General features: G+C 41.6%; 1 long non-coding RNA gene across 1 annotated transcript; it reads left to right on the top strand.

Moving 5' to 3' along the window:
• Positions 1-432: 432 nt before the first annotated feature.
• Positions 433-23,045, top strand: LOC147050778 (uncharacterized). The gene is made up of 3 exons (XR_015067279.1): positions 433-547; positions 5,877-5,930; positions 6,287-23,045. It is a non-coding gene; the product is annotated as an uncharacterized LOC147050778 (long non-coding RNA).
• Positions 23,046-24,903: the final 1,858 nt, after the last annotated feature.

Below are 24,903 nucleotides of genomic sequence, written 5' to 3'. Positions count from 1 at the left end.
ACTCACAGGTCATTTTGGTGTCCAAGTTCCGTTTTTCATATAATTCGGCCATTTCCAGTTTTCTGAGAACCTACTCCAAAGGAATCTGTCTGAGCACCACTAAAATTGAACCTGCTATACTACTTTGCTCTGAGAAGCTTGGTGGGTCATACCTTGGTCTATATGGTCCACGGACTCTACGTTGTTCATGGTTTTTCAAAATATTCAGCATTTTAATGAAAGAATTCTCGCTGAAATTTTGCACGAACACACTCGGCGCACCTTAGGCCTCGTGCAGTTAGTATGAGGCGGGACAACTTTATTGCCTCAAGTGAGACGAGTTACTACCTCAGTAGAGGAGGGGAGGGTGTGAGGGGGAGAGAGAGGCCAAAAAAGAGAGAGAGAGAGAGCGAGAGGGAGGGAGGGAGAGCGAGCGAGCGAGGGAGGGAGGGAGGAAGACATGAGGAGAGACGCTGAGCGACAGGCAGATGGAGAAGCATGCGAGGCGAGCAGCAGAGAGAGACAAAAGCGCGTGGAGGAAGTGCGGCGCGGCGTGCCATGTGCTCAGGTAGTGCTCACTCTTCACACATCATCAACGCAACATGCATTTATTTTCAATGCTTTTCTTTCTCTCTAATTGCATCCCTTCTTCTGCTACCAAAAAAATAACATGATAAGGTAGGACAGCCTCTTCTTGCCTGTCAGCATTTGTAAGCGTTTGACTTGCATGCCGAACTTTTATTGTTCATTCACCATGGATGACATAAATGTGGTTTTATTACACACATTCTTGTCTTTCTGTCGTTATGAGCATGACCCTTGAGATTCCACATTTTGCTGTGGGGTTGTTTTGTCTTTGTGGGGGATTGTAGTTGGTCCACTAAATGAAAATGTTGTTTTACTGTGTGTGTTTGTGTGTGTATGGTTTTGTGTTAATTGATGATGTGTTGTCTTCATTTGTGCGGCACAATCCCTATATCACTTTTCATGGTCTAGACATTGTTCACCAAGGGGACATTTTGGCTGGAAAAAAGTTAGGTGTGAGCTTTCACCCTATGTGTGTGTGTGTGCGTGTACGTGTGTGTGTGTCTGGAGTTGGAGCAGCCACGATGGTGCTTGGTAGAATATTGGCAAGCCTGAGGAATGTGTGAGACTTCACCCCAGATCTCTTTGTTCCCTCGCACTCATTCTGCCTTTTTTCTCATCTTCTTCTTCTGGGTCCAGGGTTGCACAACACACACACACACACACACATGCATTGACACATGCACACACACGCACACCCGCGCGCGCACACACACACGCACGCATACTGCAAGCAACTTTTGCAGAAAACCAGTCGCAACTTCCCACTGGCGGGAGAGATATGCACGGAATGTGATTATCATGTATTTGGGTTTAGCATTTTATTGCTGCCAAAAAAAAGAGGAAATCAGGCGTATGCCCGGTGTGAAATGTGTGTGTGTGTGTGTGTGTGTGGTGGGTGGATTGGGAAGGGGATGCGGTGGGTGGCTCATGAGCGAGCGCTGTTTGGCAGTGCACGTGAGTGTGTGGGTGGCTGTGTGGGTGAGTGGGTGCAGAGCTCTCGTTGAGCCAGAGCACATATTTGAAGTGTGTGCGTGTGTACGCATGTGTGTGTTTGTGTGCACGCGTGTGTTGATTTTGCACAAGGGCCAAAAGCATGCCTGCGTTAAAAAAAGAAAAGATGATTGCATTATTCACAAAATTCACCTTTCATTTACTTATCATAATTTGGTTTTAAACGACTTTATTTACACATGCGTACTCAAACGCACATTCACGTGCAGTTGAGCTGCCTGTCAAACCAAAAGTGCATTCCGGAGCTCTCTCGCACACACAAACACACACACACACACACACACACACACACACACACACACACACACACAGTCGGAATAGTGGGATGAATGTGGGGAAACTTCAGCTGAAACGTGAGGACAAAAGGCAAAGGGGGGACATTTAAGAGGCTTTAACTCAGAAGCCTGGGAATGAGGGAGGAAACACACACACACATGCACACGCACACACACATATATGTACACACACGTACGCATGCCTTTGCACACAGGCCAATGTACAGCTGCGGTTCCGAGAGGGGAATTCCCAGTGAAGGAGACAGTGAAAACACCTCGGCCTTCACACGGTCTTACTGGGATTGGGAGCAAGTTGACAAACAAACTAGGAGTAAAAATTCGCATGAAATCATCAATGGAATCTATTTGACCAAACTGCCAAGACTTGTTACTTTTTTTTTAATCGTAGCTTCAAGTTAATGCGACTGTCCCTCGACGTCCGCCCTGCTTTTTTTTCTCGTTATCAGGAGCTGGAAAGGCAGCTGCCTTGTCAGGTTAGGCGATCCCGCGTTCGCACGTTTGTCATCGGTCGAGTTCGGTGTACTCTGATGACCCGCGACTGACTGCCCGACACTCCTTGCTGATGATTTATGCTGACCCGGACTTGATATTATACAGCCCAAAATATTGGTATGAAAAACCCTGGAAATGTCTTCTGACATTGCAAAACATTAATATCCACGTTAATATTTTGTTTTAATTAATTCTCCTAGCTTTTTTTTAAACTCTCACTTTTACTTGTTTTATATGGTTGCATGTCATCCTGTTTCTCCTGTCATCTATGTTTTCTATCAATGATAATCTTATATGAGCTCTATTGGTATTTTATTTTTATCAAATATCATTTCTTGTGCTTTTATTGTTTTGTACTAATTGAAATATGATTATATCTATGCTTGCATTTGTTTGGATCATGCTATCCCATCTGTCTCTCTATTTCTCGTCACTACGTCTGACATGATCCTTTTTTTGCTAATATTCATATCATCTATGATTTGATTTTGTATTTGAATCCATGCTCCATTTGTTCTTTTAAGTCTTTACGTGTGCAGATCTGCATCCAAATACAGATTTGATTCTTTTTTTTTTAAAAAGGCTCATTCATAACACATGGGTTCTATTTTTCTCCTTTTCTTTTGTGACATCCAATCAATATCTGATTTTGTTCTGATTTCTCAAATCCTCCCGTCTTCTTTATATCTAGTTTGTCACTTATGTCCGTCTTTTACCTAAATGTAATATCTGATTGCCTTTCCATCCTGTCATCCAATGTATGCAATTCCCGTAAGGGTTTTTGGCTTAATCACCATTTCTCTGCTTTGGTTTTTTGTTCCCTATCATCCTCATTGTTTTGTTTTACATCATCATATGTGACTTTCTTTTGTTTGATGTTGAGTTTTTAACTATTATTTGTTCTCCTTTACCACTCCATCTACTGTATCTCTTTTCAGATAGTCTATTCTTTGCTGTAAAACTTAAATGACATCTTCTTTTCTGTGCATTCATTTCCTTTTCTCTTACTATTTCATTTGATTTATTAATGTGAAACTTTGATGGGGTCTGAATGACGCCTTTTTTCAGCTTGATGAGATGTCAAATGTGTTTTCCAGCAAATTAGATTCAATCTTCTTTGAGTGACGGGAAACAAAGCAGCTATGTGGTTTTCTTATAAAAAGAAAATCATCACATTGATGAGCTGACAAAGGATTTCAATTAGTCAGTGTAAGACTGAGAATAGTACATTGAGAATATGTTGCTGGGGCTGTTGAGAAAAATACCCTAAACCTTCCCTGCACTAATTTCCAGACAAGTGTGAGCTACTTGAAAATGAATTCAGAGAATTCCACATCCTGTAGCGATAGCGTCGTCGGCTTTCTCCGCCGCTTTTTGTCTTGTACCAGGCGCCCGACGATATGCGTGCAAACGTTGGCGATTCAGAGTGAGAATGACAAGGGGCTTGAAAGGGAAAAGTCACGACTTTTTGGTGAGGCATGACGGTAAAGCCCCACAGCAAGTGTATTTCCCCTTTGACGCCATCACTGCAGGCGACTATGATTTTTCACTTTCACTTTGAATGAATTACATACACAGATGATGGTGTAACTTGCGCCAAGCATCATCGATAAACAGTTAGTGAGCCAAAATATTTTAAATGTAGACATTTGCGACCTTTTTGGGGGAAAAAAATCAACTTAGTGTTAACGAAAATATCAGCTCATGTGATAGTAAGCATTTTGTCTGTATCTGATGACAATCTGCACTAACTGCCAATTTGACCTTTTACAAACAAATTAAATTCTGTGTTCTCATTTATGTACAAGCAAGTCACAGCTTTGCATAGCGCTACATTTATGCCACGCATTTCTCGTCGCCGCTAGAAATGACAGTCAAACAAACCGCTTCGGAACAAGGCATTGTATATTGTCTGAAAATGAAAAAAAAAAAACACATCAAAATAAATATATTGAAGGAGCCTTTCATAGGAGTCCAATGAAAAGTTTTGAGTTTTGAATGGCTTGTTTTGTCAAAACAACCAGTAAATGCATTTTTCATCTGCCCTTGAAAACACATTGCGCTTCAGACCACACATTGCCCAGTTCGCCTGTTTTAAGATATCACTTTGAATGTTTGATTGATCATTTATGATATAATAAGCGATCCTCAGAATAATAAAATCATATCTCTGTTTCTAAGTCCACCTCTTGAGGAATTGTGAAATACGGAGACAGTTAAACAATTTCGACCCAATATTGCAAATTACTGCTGCAGGATGGAAAACAATTTTGCAAGTTCAAATGTTCCGAGCAGAGATCTGGAGATTTTTTTTTTTTTTCCCTTCTTGCATGTCTTCACCCAGATGTCATAAAGTGTGCGTTAATGTGTGAGGAATGAGATTCACCTGCTATGCCGACAGAGCGATGACGAAAGGAATTTTGCAAATGTCTCATGGACTTTGGAATGCTACCGGACCGACCAGACACTTTGACAACTTATTTATATACAGGGAAAGGTGTGGGACAAAGTTGTTCTAATGTGACGTATCGTCAGAGCTCCGGATGCAATATTCCAGCATCAAATATAACATTTTCCACAAAACACGAAACTACACCTTGTTACATTTTGATAAAGAAACAAAAGGAAGTTAGTTTTCTCTTATTTTTGTAGAGATTTTGTTTTAATGTATCGATTATTGGGCAATTGCTCTATTGTGATTTCAATTTCTGCTGATAGTTATATATAAATATATATATACGTATGTATATATATATATATATATATATATATATATATATATATATATATATATATATATATATATATATATATATATATATATATATATAGTGTTTTGGGAGTGCACCAAATCTAGCTGTGTTACAATATAATACGTTGTTTATGTTTTGTTTTGGAAGCGCGGCAAGGGGGTGCACCAAATTTGTCGCTGAAGGAGGTGCGCGGCTCACAGGAAAATGTTTTGGGAAGGGCTGTGATATACAGTATGGCTGGCTTTGTGACTTTTTTTTCTTTTTTTCATTTTGATGGAGAGGGCTGCACCTGCTCTGTTATGATGTAAAATGAGGTGCATGGCTTAATCATGGGCTTTGTTCTGATGGGTTTTTTTTTTATGTTTTTTTTTTCAAAGCTTGGGTGAGTGCTCGAGTGCCCCTCTTTAACACTGTTCAGATATTTCTTTGGATTAAAAAGAAAACGCTGTGATCAAGTACATATTATCGGCGCACCCGTAGGGGCTTTGTCTGGTTGTAGCATGTTTTATTACTTTTTTTGAGAAAGGAGAGGTGTATTCCAAATGGAATTAAACATTTAGGAAAGGTTGCAATAAATTGAGCGATCATGTAATGCGACCATCTTCAGCTTTGCTTTTGCGGGCAAGAATGGTGGTGCGCCAACGCTGTCGGGATCTTGCATGTGTGTGCGTTGAAAAAGCCTGCAGTATGTAATGACCCTTATAAGCTTTGTTGTGACTTTTTCTTGTATGTGTGTGTATGTTTTTGCGCTTCACAGATCCTGCAGTGCTGCATTTGCTGAAGGTGTCTGAGCAAAGGCCAAAGACCACAGGTACCCCCACCTTTTTATCACATCAGGGGTGCACAGCTTAGCCATTTTAACATAGATATAAATCATATAGATTTGACTTGCTTCAATTCTCAGTCCAAATGGAAAGTGTTCTTTTTTTAGTTGTTTTCATGTTTCAGCTGATTTATGTTGAAAAGGAGTGTACAAAATTAATTAATTTCCAACCCGTGTAACTTGGACTGGCTTAGTAGCGGACAGACTCGGCGGGTCAGGACCTCGCACGGCGTTGGATGGAGAACGAGTGTTCCTGGAGCCCGCAGAGTGGGAGCGGGCTCGCTAAACGCTCGCCCACGCGCAAATGTGAGATATTCTAATGAGCAATCTGGCCCCTTTCACAGTGCTGCCATCCCACAACGTGTGACAACCAGCCAATCATAAGGATCTCACCGCCTCAGTGTCAGGACAGGGTGGGAATGACGTGCTCCTCCTCCACCTGTTCTTTGCGAATGACCCTCACAGCCTCCCGTCCTGCTGGTAAGTGCCACACAAATTATATGAATTTATTATTCTGTGATTTTGAAAGTTTGTGAGAGTTAATTTAAAAGCATGGTTGAAGTTGTATTCACTGGTTGTTCTGTGTTATTATATGGTTGTGTTGGTTGGTATTTGCAAAAATCAGTGAAACCGATGATCAGTTTGACAATGTCAGATTGTGTAATATTTCCCATACATAAAATAGACCATATAGGAAGTAAATATAGAAGCTAATTAATCCTGATTTGTAATACTAAAATACAAAAATTTCATTGACTACAGCCCTTCTGAAAATATTTGCCCATTTCTTTTTGCTTGACTGCTTTGACTCTATTCTAACATGTTGGGCTGCTCAACCTAAATATGGCAAGAACATTCACAAGCATTTTGTTCAATGCTTCATCAGAATTGGACATTATGATTGTTATGAATAGAATTTTGGATGTGGCTCACCAAATTGTATGCTTAATGTAGTGCTCCATAAGCATAGGACAGTATTTCCTTCTCGTGTGTGTGAGCCAAATGTAACAGTAGCCAGAGTACACATGCAGTCAGTGTAGCGCCCACACACTCCCACGTTTCCCCTCCATGATCCCTTCACATGTGCGCACATGACATCATTAAAGAGGTGCTTTAAAAATCAGCATGGGTACCGCATGTGGGCTGGAAGTGTGTGTTAATGTGTGCGTGGGTGCATGAAAAAAAAAAAAAAGGCTCCAGAGTTGCGGGTCCGTGCTGGCTGTGTGTGCATGTGTGCGCGCCTCGCCCCAGGCTCTCTTCTGGTCCCGGGCCGGGCTGCCTCCCACGCTGGGGTACGGCCGGGGTTGAGCAGAGGAGGAGGAAGAGGAGGAGGCGCGCGGTTGTAGAGGTGGTGCTGGTGTTGTTGTTGTTGAGTGGGCCGGCGCTTGTGAGTCAGCCCCCCCCCAAAATGAGAGAATGCCGCTGGATAGCTATTTGATGCAAGTGCTGTAAGCATTGGTGGAGAGGAAAATAACTCTTTTCTCTGTCTGTCTGACCATCAAACTATCAACATTCTTGAGCAAGATTGTAGAAAGTGCCTTAATTCGGGCGTATCATGAATTTATTAACATTAAAATCTTGGAAATGGCCTTCGATGTAGTGGGGTGCTATTTTTTTCTGTGTAGTTCTTTATGTATTGTGTGAGCAGACATTTGCAGTCCATTCACAGCTTGTTTTTTAGACAGATGAGCCTTCTGGTGGAACCACTCGTTCTTTTTCTCACCATTAATTACTCCTCGTTGGGGACAGTCTAATCTGGCGTGAACAGCATGCTCACATGCTGCATTTGAGCACATATTTCTATGCAAAGTCGTAAGCAATCAGGAATGACATCATGGGGACGAACTGTGCCGGGTCGATGAGACGATTTCACACGCGGTTCCTCGTCCTGCTCTCCCTCAGATGTGACTTTCATGTGAGTTGGAAACAACTATTTCAACAACTGTTGAAACGGGGGGGCTTGTTTTTTTATTGAACAGCAGTGATTTGAAAGTTATTGTGATGAGGATGAATTTGTGGGTGGCCATGATAGGAATTGCAGAATTTACGCTTTGATGCCAACGTATTCAGTAGCCTTCTTTAGCAAGCTACTTCTGAGGGTCGCAGACAAGTAATGCATAGCTCATTTGTTTCAAGAAGCCATTAATTCCGTCATTCAACTGATCACTTCACTTATCTATGAAATTTGATTCAAATCCTAGGCTATCATTCAGCACATAAAAGTATGGTGTTGCAAAATAAAAATACAGGCATATTGTATTGCCCAATCACATCTTATTTTGTTCAAAAACTAAATTCAAATTTACTCTGCTATAAATTTAGTTAATCCAGTGTTTTAAATTTAACAAGGCAAATCTGAGGTTCGAATTAGTAGAAAGGAGGACATCCAGGAGTCAAAAAAATCATTTTTATTGTTTCATGCGTGGCTACAAAGTCAGATTGTGAGGAGCACCCAAAAGAAAGAACACTTTCATCGAAAACATGTGTGTAATTGCTCTTTGTTTTGTTTTTTCTCGACACAAGGGTTTTACATTTCTGTGTATTTCAATCAAGTGTTCTCAGAAATGGAAGTCGGGCACAGGGCCAGGGCAACCCTGTGAGCTCAGCGGCGGGCGTCCGTGGCAGCTTCCTGGGTTGCGCCAGTCGTGAAGATAATGGAAGGTGGTTCTCGGGAAAGTCGCAGGGAGTCCACCAGTCTGGGGTGTGGATGTCGGCGCCGAGGGGAGCGGTTCGAGAGGGAGTACTGAGGAAGTGGTGGATGACAGCATGAGCGTGCAGGGGTAGGGTCAGGTGGAAGTGAGCGCAGGAAACGCCCTTAGAAGCGCTCACGCCTAGCGTCATGACATCCGCTCTCCACCAGGGGAGCCGGAGAGCGACGCAGCGGTCCTCGGAGACCACACATTCCTGGCGGCGTGACCCCTCACCGCCTTGGCAGCGCTCGCCGCTCTCGTGTCCTGCGAGGCAGCACAGTCGCTCATTCACTCACTGGAGATGTTTTCCCTCTCGCACCTCTGAAGGGAAGAGGAAGAGGAAAGGGGGAGGACGGAGGAGGCGGGGGTTGTGCCGCGATGACGAAGTGGAGCGTCCTCGCTTTAGACGAGTCACATTGCCATCATACCGCAACTGACAGTGTGAACATTGTGTATTGCATTAAAAGCCTTTGTAGTTTTCAGACTCAATACAGACTGACTTAGCTAAATGGTCTCATATCAAATCTTATTTCCTTCAAAGTTTTTTTTTTCTTTTCCAGAAATTAATTGGTTATTAATAGTTGTTGTTGATTTTGAAGCAGATGGAGGAATTTTTGTTCTTAATGACCTTCTGGCACTTGAGCATATCATTAGCATTCTCCTGGTAGACTACTTTTGTTGAACACAGCAGTGTCCAAACTCTTTCCTCTGATGGCCCCGTACAGAAAAATTGAAGGATTCAATTACGACTTTATTTTTTTTTTTTGTTAACTTTTTTGCATTTTTTTTTTTTTTTTACTACCTTAAAACCAAATCCATCAATCAATTACATATTATTTGGACAGTATTATATTTTGAAAAACTAAACCTGGGGGGGTCCACCCGGATAGATGCAGCCCTGCACAGAGCTGATCTTCACATTCCGGGTGTGGCAACCCCTCGACTTTTTTGTCACCTTCTGCTTTCATACTGCCCCAACATAAGTTTTTTTAATAGACTGCAGGCTGTCAAAAGTTATTTTTGGTACATGTCAAGGCCTCTGAAAGGCCATAGTTGAAACACCCACCTCTGGTTTGCCCTAATAACATCAACTAATGATGCGGAACTGTGAATTTGGCATGAACAAAATATGCCTGTAATAAACCCAGTAATATCAAGTAATGGTACAGTTCCATGATTTTTCTATTGTCAATAGTATCATATGAGTATTGCAATATTATGAGTAATCCTCCCAGGTCTTGGTGCAGCTTGTCAGATTTTCTCTGAAAATGATATTGATGTTCCAAAAAAGACGCCTGCGGAAAGTAACAAATATTTTGTTAAGTTTTGATTACTTTAACAATAAGAATTTCATTCAATGTGGTTTGATGATGTGATGCTGCTTCAGGGGGTGTTCACATGTTCCTAGTCCAACAATTTATCCAACATGACTCACACTAAAGAAATGTAACCTTTTCACCCCGTTTATCACCTGTCCTAAAAATGTGAGGGTGGGAACCATTCAAACATGCCTGTGAAGTGATGGAATGAGATGTCAATAGAATTTACGGGTTCAAATATCATACTAATTAACCATGCGCAAAGATGTATGAGGACCGCAGTCTGCAAACATAACTGAACAAAACTGGTGTGTGTGTGTGTTAACAAAGATCTCAACAACAAAAAAAACTAAATAATTATAGAAATCGTTACCTTTAGTCAGATTTGAGATTAGATTTACAGGCTAGAATATCTGAGAAAAAGACTATAATTGCAACACGTAGCAAACTAGCATTTGAAATCAGAACGCATCACATGCTTCCATTTTCAATCAGTTCGTCATATTAAAAATAAAAGTTTTTTTTTTAACTGGAGTACTGGAATGGGGGTTCTTGAACGTTTGATGTTTTCATAATTTTCTGAAGGCTTCGTATGCGGGTATTGGTGACAGATTGGCAGGTGATTGGTGGAGAACCGGGAAAAATGAATGCTCTTCATTAACGTGACAAGTTTGCGGGTTGCTGGGCAGAGGCAGGTTAGGTGAGAGCCAGATTTAAAAAAATAGACCCGTGCAGGAAACTTTGTTGGCCAATAATATCTGGGCCCCAAATGATCCCTGGACCAGACGTTTGATACTGCTAGTTTTGTGTGGCATAAAATACAAGTGTGTGTATGTGGTAACATTATTCCTGAAATCATGGAAAATTCTTATGTCACCAAAGCACATCACGGATGAAAGTGCAGTGTTTTACAGTACCTGCTTCTGCAGGGTTATTAGCGGCCCCCCCACAAACGCACACACACACACACAAGCCTGATGGGGGAGTCAGGGTCAGACAGACAGCAATGGAGCTAGCGCAAGTCCAGTGGGCACAGATAAGACATGCAGTCATGCCTCGCCAGCGTGACCATGACATCACAGTTGGATTGAGTGCTTGCGACAAACATACTGGCCTAATATAGTCAGTGTGGTTCCTTCGGGCATGATGCCACTTATGAAGTTAACACCACAGTAACCTGAATAGCACTCAGCAGAATACTGACCACCACCAAGGTGGGACAATATATTTAAAAAAAAATTAATGGAGATAGCCCTGCAAATATAGGTGGCAATAATGTGCAAACTGGTTTCTAGCTGCCAAACAAATAAAGACTCTGTGGGATAGATGGATATTCCATAGTGATCAATAAAAAGCTATTTCTATACCTCAAAATTTGCAGCAAAATAATGATTCAAAAAGAAAAGTTTTGTTGTTGATAATAGGGATCTACGTTTGGCATTTTCTGTGAAATATTTGAATGATCAATTTTAAAACTATCGCAGAATAAGTCATGGCTTTCTCAAATGCAGTTGATCAGCTTTGTGTTCACGGAAACAAGCCCATGGTTCACACTAAGTGCGTGTAATATAATAATTCAGATTGGAAGTCAGGCATGAGAAAAGGACAAGACAGCAAGACTGAGCTCGAAAATAATTTCTTAACAGCTCGCTTCCCAAACATCCCAAATATTTTTACGTCGTCTTTGTTATCTGTTGCATCCCACCCACCCCTCCTTTACTTTTCCTCTGTTGTTTGAATTCTTTGACCTTATCTGCGTAAGTCTTGTTTATCTGCGGCCGTGTCACCAGCACCTCTGTCGGCCATTAAACTGCTACCCGAGCACACCGCGACAGATTTCCCAGGCTGCTCGGCTGCCCGGGTTCACACCTTTTTGTCCACAGGAATCTCAGGAATCCCCAGCTTCCTTTCCATTGTGTGTGTGTGTGTGTGTGTGTGTGTGTGTGTGTGTGTGTGTGTGTGTGTGTGTGTGTGTGTGTGTGTGTGTGTGTGTGTGTGTGTTTGCGCATGTGCCTATGTGCATGTCTGTGTGTGGCAACATGAAGGAGGGGCCCCCGCCTGTTGAAATGCACATCTCCGCCATTGTATCCACCCTGAGAAAGCGAGCAGGGAGCTCTCACAATAGGCTGAGTCACAATCTAAAATGGCAAAACTGCTCATTTATGCTAGCACAATCAAAAACGTTTCTTGCAACCAACCGTAGCGTGAACGTAAGCGTCACTTTTAATGGTGAAGTCCAAAGAATTCCAGGTGATTCATATTTCCCAGCTTTCCACACTGAGAGTGGCTTGTACCACAAATATTATTTCCGCGTTATTAGATGTAAATTATATAGATGTAAATAACAAAAAATTGACGAGCATTTCCTTCATAATTAGTCCTTAATATGTGATACCAGCAGTGATGTGAAAAATGACAGGCAAATTTAAAACAGACCATTTTTTCCCTTGAGATATTGTTTGGGTGGTTAATAATATAATTTCTAATATTTATTCTATTTAGAATAATTTAAAATAATATCATTTATCTACCTTTTAAATATGGCATTCTGGAAAAAAAAACTACTAAAAAGGTCTACAGTTTTTGAGTGAGGTACTGCAATAGTATTTTACTCCTTGTGCCCATAATCATACATAAATCAGGTATCCTTGAAATTAGATGAGAATCCGTTAAGTTCATTTGCATCCTACATCACGGAACATGCAATGTGACTATTGCGTAGATTGTGATGGAAGTGGTGGGAATTGTTCAATTTGCTGAAACAAAGTTAAGCAAGTCTAAAAACACGTGACTTTACACTGTGAATTAGAGGGTGGTGACATTTGGTGCCGAACCAGCAAAATTCTCTTGAGAAAATCAATTAGAAAATCAATTGAGGAAAATCAATTCACATTTGTACATTTCAATACATACAGGATTATTGGCATCATTTTTGCCTGCATATTTGAAAAGGAACGATGCCGCAACAGAAGCTACAAGGATAGCAGACCTGTTGATGTTTCACAAACACAGATGCTATGCTGACAACAGCAAATTTAGCACCACAAAAATACTTGCTCTTTGCATAATAAATAAAAAGCAGGTGTGCTTTAAAAGAAATAGTCTAACTGCTGTTTTGTGCAAAATCCTTCGAACTACTGGTGACAGAATGCTGAATAATAAGGGACCGAAGAGGGCGTTTATGTGACTCCTGATGTTTTTTGGCAGCTCCGGAGTCATTTGAGCCACTGCGGCGGTCCTGACTCATCTCCCGTTCGAGCGCTGCCTGCTGCCACAGCTCAACAGCGCCTGTCGGCTCCGACGCCGAGCAACATGCAAACACAAACCCGTTCATTCATCGGATCGACACGCGACAGGCCGTGATTCACGCACACCCACTCGCTCCATCGTCACATCGAGCCACACCGCGCCGGAGGCTTTTTGCCAAAAATCCGATCACTGTCGAGTCCCGGCCACAGAGTCTTTGAAGTCCACACGGCACCCCGCATTGTCACCCTTTGTGCTTACCTCTCATAACTCGAAACCAAAACAGCCTATCTGTATATAAAATCCTCTGCATAACGTCCATTATCATTTAAAATACTTTTTATCTCTCTCTATCCCACATTTCTTGCTAGATGGAGGTATTGAAGGCAATATTATACTGAATTCATGACAACTGCACTAAATTATGTCAATTTAGAGAGGAAATTTTAAACATGTACAACCTTTTCTTTGCTGCTCTGGTTTTACCTCCTCCTCCCAAAAAAAGAATATATTCTAATTTAAAAGGGAAAAATGTATACAACATTTCAATGAATTGATACCGTCTTTAAAAAGTACTAAATGGAGGTTTACACTCCCAAAAACTTTATTTCACACCTCCAGTGCCATAGCAATGAAGACATCTAGACCAAAATAAAAACCTTTCTGAAAATAATCAAACCTAGACTACATTCTGGACACTCTATTGCGCAGGTGTCAAACACAAGGCCCGGAAGCCAGATACGGCCCGCCACATCATTTTATGTGGCCTGCGAAGACAAATTGTGCATCAAATTCGTGTCATTACTAGAATTGCAAATTGTCTTCACTTTTAATAATATCTTTTTTTTTAATATTTGACCAGTTTTTACTCATCTGATTTGAAAACGAGTTATTTGTCACTTTGTTTTGTAGCTTTTACTGTATATAATATGAGGTGCTCTTACATTTATTTGGGTTGACAGTCATAATGGCACTCCGAAAAAAAGCTATGACTACAATGCGGCCCGTAAAAAAATTGAGTTTGACACCCCTGCTCTAATGGTACATTAAATGGGACCTGTTAAAAAAAAAATCTTCTCATTCAGAAAACTCCACCCTTGCACATAGTTAGACCACAATTCACACGATGGGTTGAGCTGGGAATGAAAATAGTCCTCTAGGTCTAGACCAACCCATGACTTTCTTCAGACCAAGCCAAAACAAGGTTTATCCCAACCCGAGTCTAAATTGCACCAAATTTCTTCTGTTCTTTGTAGTGTGGTCATCACATAGCTGAAGATGACATTCGTCCGTGCACTCAAAAGACTGAGTGTTAGTCAGGCGAGTGTTATTGTGAGATAGTGGTTCTTGTGAGAATGGGCTGAGAACATTACATCACAGAGTTGTTGTGGGTGCCAATTGTGATTAAAAATTAATGGTGCTACAAATTAGGTCGGGACCTCCACAGCCACATGACCTCAATGTAGCCAGGGTGGGAAACAAGTATAATTTGACTTTAATGACTCTGTCACTCGGAAGAGGTGTAAACATTCAGATGGAACTCATAGCTCAGGACCTGTTCTTAAGGCGGGAAAATAACTCTGGCTATTTGGGTCACATGTCCTGGGAAGTGAGTCAGGGAGTGTATTTAAGAGTTATGAATGAAACCGACAAAGGCCATGTGTGTGTGTGTGTGTGGCAATGTGTGTGTAACATGGGTGCAGCAGCGCAGCCTTTGATGAGTCAGTCACACGGCCTCCTGTGAGTAAGCGACCAGCTATGTCATTCCTGGAGGTTTGAAACTCCCACCCTCCGCCCTCAACCCCCAAGAGCCAGCGAGTGGGTGGAGAAGGGCGGGTAAGGGTGTGGTGAGGGGTCTGCACTGTTCGATAGGTGTGGTTGGCAACGATGGCGTGTGTGGGGTTAGAATGGCAGGAAGTAGGCAAAGGCTGGCAGAGGATGGGGGTGGGGGACACACACCAGAGGCGAGGACCAGGGTTGTCCTCGGGTCAACACATGGCAGGGACCTCCACCCGTGCCGTTGGCTACTTCCTATTCTTTTAATGATGTAATCACTACTTTTATCTCGTATCAAGTAAGAAGAATGGCTTGGAGAGCAGCTGGTCAGCACGATCTGTTTGTTTGGGAACATGATATGAAACAAATTAAACACCCAACACAATTGTATCTTTGTGGAGGCATACGGCATTAACCCAAGAAGAATGTACTAAATTTGAGCCAATTCTAGTTTTACATCAGAAGAGTGGACAGAAGTCAGTGTAGGTTTATTTAACATCTGGCAGTGAGACGATATGCTGTATACGATATTATATTGTATATTGGTGAGTTTCAACAACAGCACCAATATTTTGTAGCATTTTTTGAAGCAAAATTGTTTGAATAAATACTTCATATACAAGCATCACATTGTATTCATGCGCTGGATCGTAAACATTTGGACTGTGGAAAACATTGTGGTCCTGCACATCCATGCATTTGTGATATTTTATTAATCCACGTGACAAAATTCAGCATCAGTGAAGGTGTATAATTCGGTGCCGCTCAAAATGGATCATTTGGCCTTTCAACTAAAGGTTGTTGTAGTGACTGAAGACCCCAGCCTCTTATATAGCCCTCCACCCTTCAGGTCCATTTCCACAGGCGTCCCAACTCTTTTGCCGGGGGTTTCCTGACAATATACACACACACACACAATCCCCCCCTCCCTTCTCCTTCCTTCGTCTTCCCTCCTCTCTTTTTTTTCTCAATGGATGTCCTCTCTCTAACCTCAATTGAGAGCCGTGTAACAGGACACTCCCCTTGGCCTGCCCCCCTCCTTTTTTTCTTTTTTTCATTTGAAGAGCCATGCTATAAAGAGAGTGCCGGAGCACTGATCCAGAGTGTGTGTGTGTGTGTGTGTGTGTGTGTGTGTGTGTGTTTGTGTCTGCATGTGTGTGCATGTGCGAGAGAGTGTGTGTTGGGGGGCCGAGTGAGGGAGATAGAGAGGAAACATGTGATAGCGCGACTTTGGCTCATGGAGTTTTAACGGCTGCGATGTCTCCAGAGCGCTGGGAAAGCACCTTTAGCCCAGAGGGACACACACACACACACACACACAGCATACACACACACTCACACACAAACACAATATCTGCGTGTATATATGTATGTATATATGTATATATATATATATATATATATATATACATATATACATACATATATACACGCAGATATTATGTATATATATATTTACACACACACACACACAAACACACACATATACACACCCATGTGTGTATGTGTTTATGTGTGTGTCACTGTGAGCCTGTTACTGATTACACTTAGAAGAATGCAACTGCGGGAATAAAAGGCAGACAAGTGAGGTTTTTTTTTTTTTTTGGAAAGCGAGAGTGTGTGATTTGTCCATGCGAGGATGTGGGTGAGAACTTGTTACCCAATCGCGTCTTTCCTCTCTCTCTCTTTTTCTCTCTCCTCCTCCTCCTCCTCCTCCTCCTCCTCTCTCGGCCATTGATGGACCAGGCAAAAGTTTAAAGAGTGACGCCGGAATCCCACTCGGAGGCAGAGGAGCACGGGACAGCGCCGGGACAGTATAAAACGGAGGACACATGGAGGAGATGACTGGGAGAGTAGGAGTGACTGAGGGTCCCCCCTTCATTCCAAAAGTACCCAAGAAGAAGAAGCTCGGGTAAGTAAAAAAAAAAAAAAAAGAGAGAGGAGGGGGTTAAGAACTTCCCAGGGAGGAGAGTGCATGCTGCTGTTGATGGCTATCATATGTTCTAAGTTAAGCTTTACCAATGAGAGCCGGTTTTTTCCAAACTGAGGGTTGGGTGGTCAGAAATGGTTCGCTTTTTGATTCTTGTCAGTCATATGACCTGTCATGGCTGACATTGAGCGTGAGAGCTGATTCTGACTTTCACAGATGGAGGTGCCGCTTCCTCTCTTGGTCATGCTGAACAGCCCCCACCCCGCACCCTCCCCTCTCTCATTCTTCTCTTCATTTGACACACATAGCGTTCATTCTGCTTGGCGGCAGTGGCGGTATGAATGAAGCGGCTGAAGTAGGAGGCGGGAGGGAGGAGGGGTTGTCATATCGCGCAGCTCCCACTCTTATGAATGGACTCCGCACATGATTGGCTGTACCAAGTTTTGACGTGTTTGTGTTTGGGCTTTTATGTGAGGGGCAGCGGGGGGCTTAGTCACCATCTGACCACCACTGTGTCTATTTATGTGAGCGCGTGCTCTCTGATGTTGTTCTTGCAAGAGTCTCACTCGCCGTGACTTTGACAACTGCGATTAATCATGTATTTTTGAGCTCCCTCTAACTTTCAACTTTTAAATATCTGAGTCGGGATGTTGATATGCCATTAATTCCGGTTGTCAGTGGAATTACTACCTACTGAATTGCACAAATTGGATTGTTATGTGCGATGTGTTTTCGATAGGGTTGAACGTCAATGGAAATTAGCGGTGAGATGTTTCACAGGAATCTCGATGAGATTAGCGTGGAATCTGTCCCCCATTCCCTCCACCAACAACTCCGCTCCCTCCTTCCGTGCCTTATCAACACTGCCTTATGGAATGAACCCTGCCCTGTCCCACTTGGCAGGAAGCAGGCCCGACGCCTTCCTGTAACCACACATTCAGGGAGGAGGGGAGAGGAAAATATCAATTAATACATTTGGATTATTTGGTACATACAAAAATGATTTTACAGTAGGAAAATGAGAAGGGTGACAAGTGGTGCGGGATTTTATTTATACATTTTAAAGAAGTCAACCCCAACATTTTCTTTTTAATATGTTTTTATCCATCTCAAGGTGTGACGATTTTGTTACTTGATGTCGGCCGAAAATGACATCACAGTTGCCAGATCTAAGGTCTCAATCACTAAACCTTTATTGATTGTGACCTGACATTTGTGATGTTATTTTCATTCGACATCAAGTAACAAAATGGTCACCCCCTGAAATGGATAAAAAAATAAAGGTGGATTTTTCCTGTATGTAATTCATAATCCACAAACGAAACATTGTTTTGATTAGTTGGGTTGCACAGAAAATATTTTTACAAAGAAATTTTGGGAGTTGACTTCCCCTTTAGCAAAACGCTTCAAATTCAGTGGTACATCTGTTCTAGATCAGGAGTTGTAATATATGGGCCATATACGGCATGCCACAAAATTCTTTCAACAAATAAAACCACAAAAATTCCCAAAACATGCATGAATATATGGTTACATCATATTGTATTTTATACTTTTTTTATGGTCCACTGAGGACTTCAGTGCAGAACATTTCCTAAAAATAAATGATAAAATATTCATGAAAAAAAAACCTAAATAACAAATACTGATCACTTTGCGTTTTGACTATTTATTAATATAGATAATAGTATAGTATACAATAATGTTTATTTCATATTATGTCCCTTTTTTTCTTGAACATAATGCATTTGGGGAAATAGTAAAGGCATACTGGTGGAACAAATAGGTGGCACACAACATCGCGGAGTGACCAAACATGAGTCTATTTAAAATCTAATCTCATATTTATTACTTTAATGCTGTGCGGGAAACTCACGAGTATCCACTCTTTAATTTATCCGGGATACGGTTTACACACCTCTGTAGGTGCTGATGTTTTGGTTAGCAACCGTGTTTAAATGCAAATATAAGACTTAAGGGCAAATATTTGATGCCTAGCACATTTGAGATCATCCACAAATAATAGGGCTAAATTGAAAAGTTTTTAGTTGATTTTTTTTTGCCCCCCCCCCAAAAACATCTTTGTTTATGTTTTAATGGCTTCTTTGTTTTAACTACAGCGTTGTTAAACATACGCGCTTTACTATGTTGACTTTGTTGAGTCATTGCATTTCAACAATCAAGCCATAATTTACCTGTGGCAACCTTTCATTTGACCCACATTTATGCTCTCATTGACAAATGCACACACACACACACACACACACAACGTGCTCATTGAAGGCTGTCACGAAGGTCATGTCTTCCTGACATGCCAAAAATGTTTTTTTTTCCGAAGTGGAGTTATGCAAGTAAAAGTGTGCTCAGCAGCAGAACAATGTCAACTATATGAGCGCTCATTCCTTCCTTCGTTACTTTCCCTCACTTCGCTGGCCGCGTGACGCCTCGCTTGTTTATACAGCAACAAAGCAGCGCCACTGTTCTCAGGCTGGAGTTAAGAGCTCAGAGGCAACGTCACATTACACTTTGTGTGTGTGTGTGTGTGTGTGTGTGTGTGTGTGTGTGTGTGTGTGTACGTGCATGTGTGTGTGTGAGTGAGCGTGCGTGTATACATACAAGCACACACACCTGGCCCGGTTCCTCCTATGCTCATATATGGGCATAGCTTCCCCTACCTGGGCCCCACTCTGAATTCCAATAAGTGGTGCGTTCAAGTGTGTGTGTGTGTGTCCATGGCGGATGCACGTCATGGAAAAGTAGGATGAATGGGCGGACTGTTCTTAAGGTGTTCCTTTTGTTTTCTGAAGGTAATCAGTGAACAGCGTGACTCAGCCAGGTTGATTATTCAAAGTGGAAGCACGTCAGCCGGGATAGTGCACTCACCTTGATAGCATACAAGCTGACCGGAGCGTCGCAACAAAACTGTGATGCCTGCTGATCAGGTTCACATTGGAATCAGAAAATGCAATCAGACAATTCCATTTCACTAGCAGTAGTGGGATTGTATACCCCAATGGAATCACATGACAAAAAAAACATTGTCTCGTTTGACCTAAGTAGCGTAAAATGCAGCTTGAGATGCAAATGAAAATCGACGAATCTGAATCTGACAAAATTTTCGGTACAGACAAACACTTCGATTATTTTATCGCAACATATAATCCAATTTAATACGGTTAACCGGAAAAAGCTCATGACAAGAGAGCAATAATTATATATAGGTTCCTATCGCACCTATGTTTTGAATTTACCACCATCCCGTACCTATGTGCTGGGGATGACATGAGTGCCATTGGTCAATCAAAACTACACAACAAGCTCATGAGGCCCGTGCTGTACTTTGGTTGAACAAAAGACACAATATGAAAAATGATGATGCAGGGTTATTCTCCTTTCTCCCAAACAGTTAACCAGGGATGAGCGAGCATAATTCAATGCTGGTATTGGGTAATGTCATGGTAATGATTTTCTCTAGTCCCATTAATATTCTAAAAGATTGCTTCCTGAGATTATTTTTTACATTTTATATCAAAGTTGTAGACTTTTCGGATGACAGGAAATTAAAATTTTCGTCCCTCAGATTTGAACATGATCTTTATGTTGTGTTTTAAACGGATTCATGAGTATCATTATCGCCATTTCATAAAGATCATTTATGGAAAAAAAAGGCAGTGACTGTTGTGTCACAATTTGTTGAATTAAAGTTACTGATGTGCACATTGATTTTTGTATTGTGGTACTCGCACAATTCTTCCATTTTTTTCTGTTTTAGTTGAGACGGCCACCTGCAAAAGACTAACCAGCGGTAAAAGATAATAACCAATAATGGCTCAGCTTCAGATAACTGCTGAGCTGTGATTGGTTGTGACCTGAGACCTGGTACCTGTGATGACATTTTTATGTTAAGGACAGCTCAAATAAGATGATCAAGCTGTCTTGGCTCATCGAACACGTTTATGTTGACATAGCTGACCAAAGGTTCACATGCTCGACTGAGACTTTCACGTTGTGTTTGTGTCGAACGAGACCTCAACAAAAGTCTCCATGTAAACTTACTGACTGTCCATGGTGCATTTATCAGTGTGGTGTTAGCATTCCGGGTGGAGGCAGGTCAGGCATTGGCAGCCAGGTAATGGCGCTTCAAACAGAGCGTGCATTATGGCATTATAGCCTCCACGCTGCCCTGTGTTGGGCCTAATGAAGCAGATTTATGGCTGCCACTGCCCACTGCTGGTCTGAGCGTAAAATACTGTGACCCCCCCAAAAGGTGATGAGGGACACAGGACTTTCTTGTGACTGCAGATCGGTCCATCGCTCGTCTCAGCTCCGGCCTTCCCTTGACTTCTTTTCACATTTGCCAGGCCTTAGGAAGCATAAAGCAGCTTAAGGAAGACGTTTGCTTTTCTTTGCTCAATGTGCCAGCTCCTTCCCATCAATCCAGCCCCCTGGAAGGGCACGGAGAGGGGTGTCTGTACGCCGGGGTACGAGGAAGGGGCTCCCTCTGGAGACTCCTCTTGGCTCTGGGCTGATGTGAGACTCTCAAGACCTCACTCGGACCATTTCGGGTTCAGTTTTACAGCGAGGCATTTCAAGCGAGAAAGAAGGAAAACAGACTTCACCAGCCTGTGTGGCACGACCATCTGCTTGATCCACTATTTTAGGATAGCGAAAACCTTTGGACGGGGAACAGAAAAGGACTCTGTAATCCTTCTTCCACCAGTCGGCTTCTCATAAACCTGAATATCGAATTGCTGATATATCTGATTGGCTGCTGGCCTAGGGGCAATCCTTGAGAGCACTTTGTAGAATTGACTCTCAGTTGAACCAACATTAACGCTGACATGTCATTGTGGCACACAAGGATACTTTTTCATTTTGAAGTAGCACCTGTTCTGTTGAGTGTCTTGGCGTATATCCTATGGCTTTGCAAATTGTGAGTGCATCATGTGTAGAAAATATTATCCAGCATTATGAACACACATATTTTGTCGTGACTATCTCATCCGGATTCCACGCTTAAAACTCATGTTTTACAGTCAGCCACTTTAGGTTTCGACAAAAACATCAATCCTGCTTTGATGAGGTAAAAATGTCTTCTAAGACAACCAGAACAGTCCAGTTGCAGCCAATCCAGTGCCCTGGGAATAAAACAACCTGGATGAATGGGAATTTTTCATATTAATAGTTGGACACATTTTGTTAACCTGCAGATTTATGTCTACTACTTCACCTTTGATGATCCAAACAATTTGGTGGATACCCACAGTTTTTCATTGTCAGTGCATACCTCCAATTTTGTCTACAGCAAGGATCTAAGTATATATTATTTGCAAATTTGGTATGAAATTGCTTGTTATTTGATAGGATCAGGAAAACAGTTCAGGAAAACATTTCAGTCATGCGTTTAGCATTTAATAGTATAAATAGTAGTACACATAGTATTATTGTAATGCAACCATAGTGTCTCCCAATTGTCAGTACCTCCCATTAGATTAAACAGTGACATGGTTTGGAGATGAAGTGTACCACATGCAGTAGAGAGAAAGGGAATGCATCCACACCCAGCTCACACATCCTACACACCCACCCACGTACACTTGCCTACACACACACAGACACAAACACACACACAAACTAATACCAACCAATGTCGCTTGCAACAAAAATGCAACGTACGTTTGCACACACACATTCTTGTCCAGTGGTCACCCCCTACTTTGAGGCTGAGGCAGGGTAATGATTCACTTCCTCTTTGCTTCCCCCACAATGTGCTCTCGCGTGTCTTTTTGTACGTGCTCGTGTGTGTGTGTGTGTGTGTGTGTGTGTGTGTGTGTGTGTGTGTGTGTGTGTGTGTGTGTGTGTGTGTGTGTGTGTGTGTGTGTGTGTGTGTATTTGCAGCAGTTGCAGTTGTCACTTTGTGAATATGTGTGTCTGCGTGTGTGCAAATGTGGATGTGGTCCGGCCCAGTCATCTTCCAGGCAGCTCAGAGGAAACCCACATCAACTGCCATTCACCACACTCTAGGAATAGATTTGCCCAGTGCAGGCAGGAATGGAATGGCACGCCTGGCCCGCCCCTCTCCAGTGTGCAACTTGCAGTGCATCTTTTTTTTTTTTTTTGACCATCTCTGTATCTTATTGATGTTGCCAAATTAATATATATTTTATTATAATTATATTGTATTTAAATTTTATATATATTACATATATATATATATATATATATATATATATATATATATATATATATACACAAACACACACACACAGTTATGTGTATTTGCATTTCAGCTAAAAAGAAAAAAAAACAATATTATATAAGTATTTGGAAATACGTTTGTATTAGTTTCCCTCCGGCGAACCTCGACCTTAGGTCGCTATCACTACTCCACTCGGCACTTCCTTTGGAAAAAAACGGAACTGTTTCATGTGCCGGCATGGCAGTGGTGTCAGCATCACCAAAGCATGGAAAGAAAAGTCCAAGATAAGACGTAGCGAAGAGATTAGAACCTTTATCTCTCTCATTCCTGAGAGCAAACTCAGCCTTGACGATCTGGTTGAGTTAATATCACACCTGAACCTGCAATGTTGACAATATCTTTAACACAACAACTTTGTAAAGCATTCCACATTTTTTGTTGTTGTTGAAAAAAATGACTAAAGGGGCCCGGGGGGGGGGTGTATAACTGTATTTGTTAATATAATGGGAGGAAAAGCAAACACTTTATAGTCTTTATAACCCTGAAATGGGAGAATGGTTTTACAGCAGCGATTATTACTATTATTAAACCTTTATTTAAGCAGGTAAATGACCATTTGAGACAAAACATCTCCTTTACGACTTGGCCAAGAAGGAAAGTGAATAGAGAAGTAAATAGCAATAGCACAACCACAGAAGCATAATATCAAATATTTATATCAACTGTCAGCAAGAATAGATACACTTGTGCAGATAAAGGAAAATTGAGATTCATGCTTTTCATTTGACATTGATGACTTTTGATGTTAATAAAAGAAACAGACAAGCACTAAGCCCAGTTGTATCCAATTCAGTATTCTTGTCCCACTCCAGTTCTTTGAGGCCGCCGATGCTCATTATAATGCCACAAACTACTGATGGACATGTGGTCGTGTTGGTCATGTTGGAAATAATGGAATTGTCGTCAGGTTTTTGTCATTTCGTCTTTCAGTAGAAATAGTTTTGGCGCAATGCTGCTCATAAATGCCTATTGATGTTGCTTGGCCAATCCTGATTTGCGTATGAGCACGAGGCTAGCTGCCCATTTCCCAATTGGGCGATTGGCAATAATTGAATTCGTCCGTAAACACTCCCACAGCGATGCCACCCTCCCTCTCGTAGACCCGCTGACCTGTGCTTGCTTGTCTGCAAAATTAACAACTTCGGCTCTTACCCATTTTCATGTCGTTATGTTGGTCACAAAAATGAAACCCATTGTGGCTAGACGTTTTGCCTCTAAAATATCAGGTGCTAACTGTTTTTCTTTTTTTTTGTCTTTTGTTTCAGGTCAACACGGTCAAGCTTTTCCCAGACGTTAAGAGAAACGTTTGTTGAACACAAAAAGTCTTTAAGAGAGGTGAGTATTCACCTGCGTCGTCCTCATGTCTGTGGAGAAAATTTTTTTTGTTGCTTTTGGAGTGCAAATAAAACTATTTATTATCCATTTCATATAATAATTAAAACTACATTATTATTATTATTTATCATTATTATTTCTAGTCTATTCTTTTATTATCCTGTATGTTTTGGACTAGTTCTCAGTGCTGCCCAGCACTTTGTGGCACAAAGTGCTTCACTGATCTCTAAATTCATCCTCACTTTAGAATTATCCTAATTATTCAAAAAGTAACTAAAGAAACAGCGATATCCAAGTGGCCACTGTTAAATGCGTTAGCTTGGCGTCTTATGACATTCAATTGTAAGCTTTGAAAGCTTCTTCGGATATTCCTACACTTGTGTGGCGCAAAAAGTGCAGCGTGACA

The sequence above is a fragment of the Syngnathus leptorhynchus genome, chromosome 9 (assembly GCF_054491065.1).
Source record: "Syngnathus leptorhynchus isolate UIUO chromosome 9, UIUO_Slep, whole genome shotgun sequence".
NCBI lineage: Eukaryota > Metazoa > Chordata > Actinopteri > Syngnathiformes > Syngnathidae > Syngnathus > Syngnathus leptorhynchus.
Note: the sequence above shows the minus strand (reverse complement) of the source record. Positions and strands in the feature narration are given on the sequence as shown.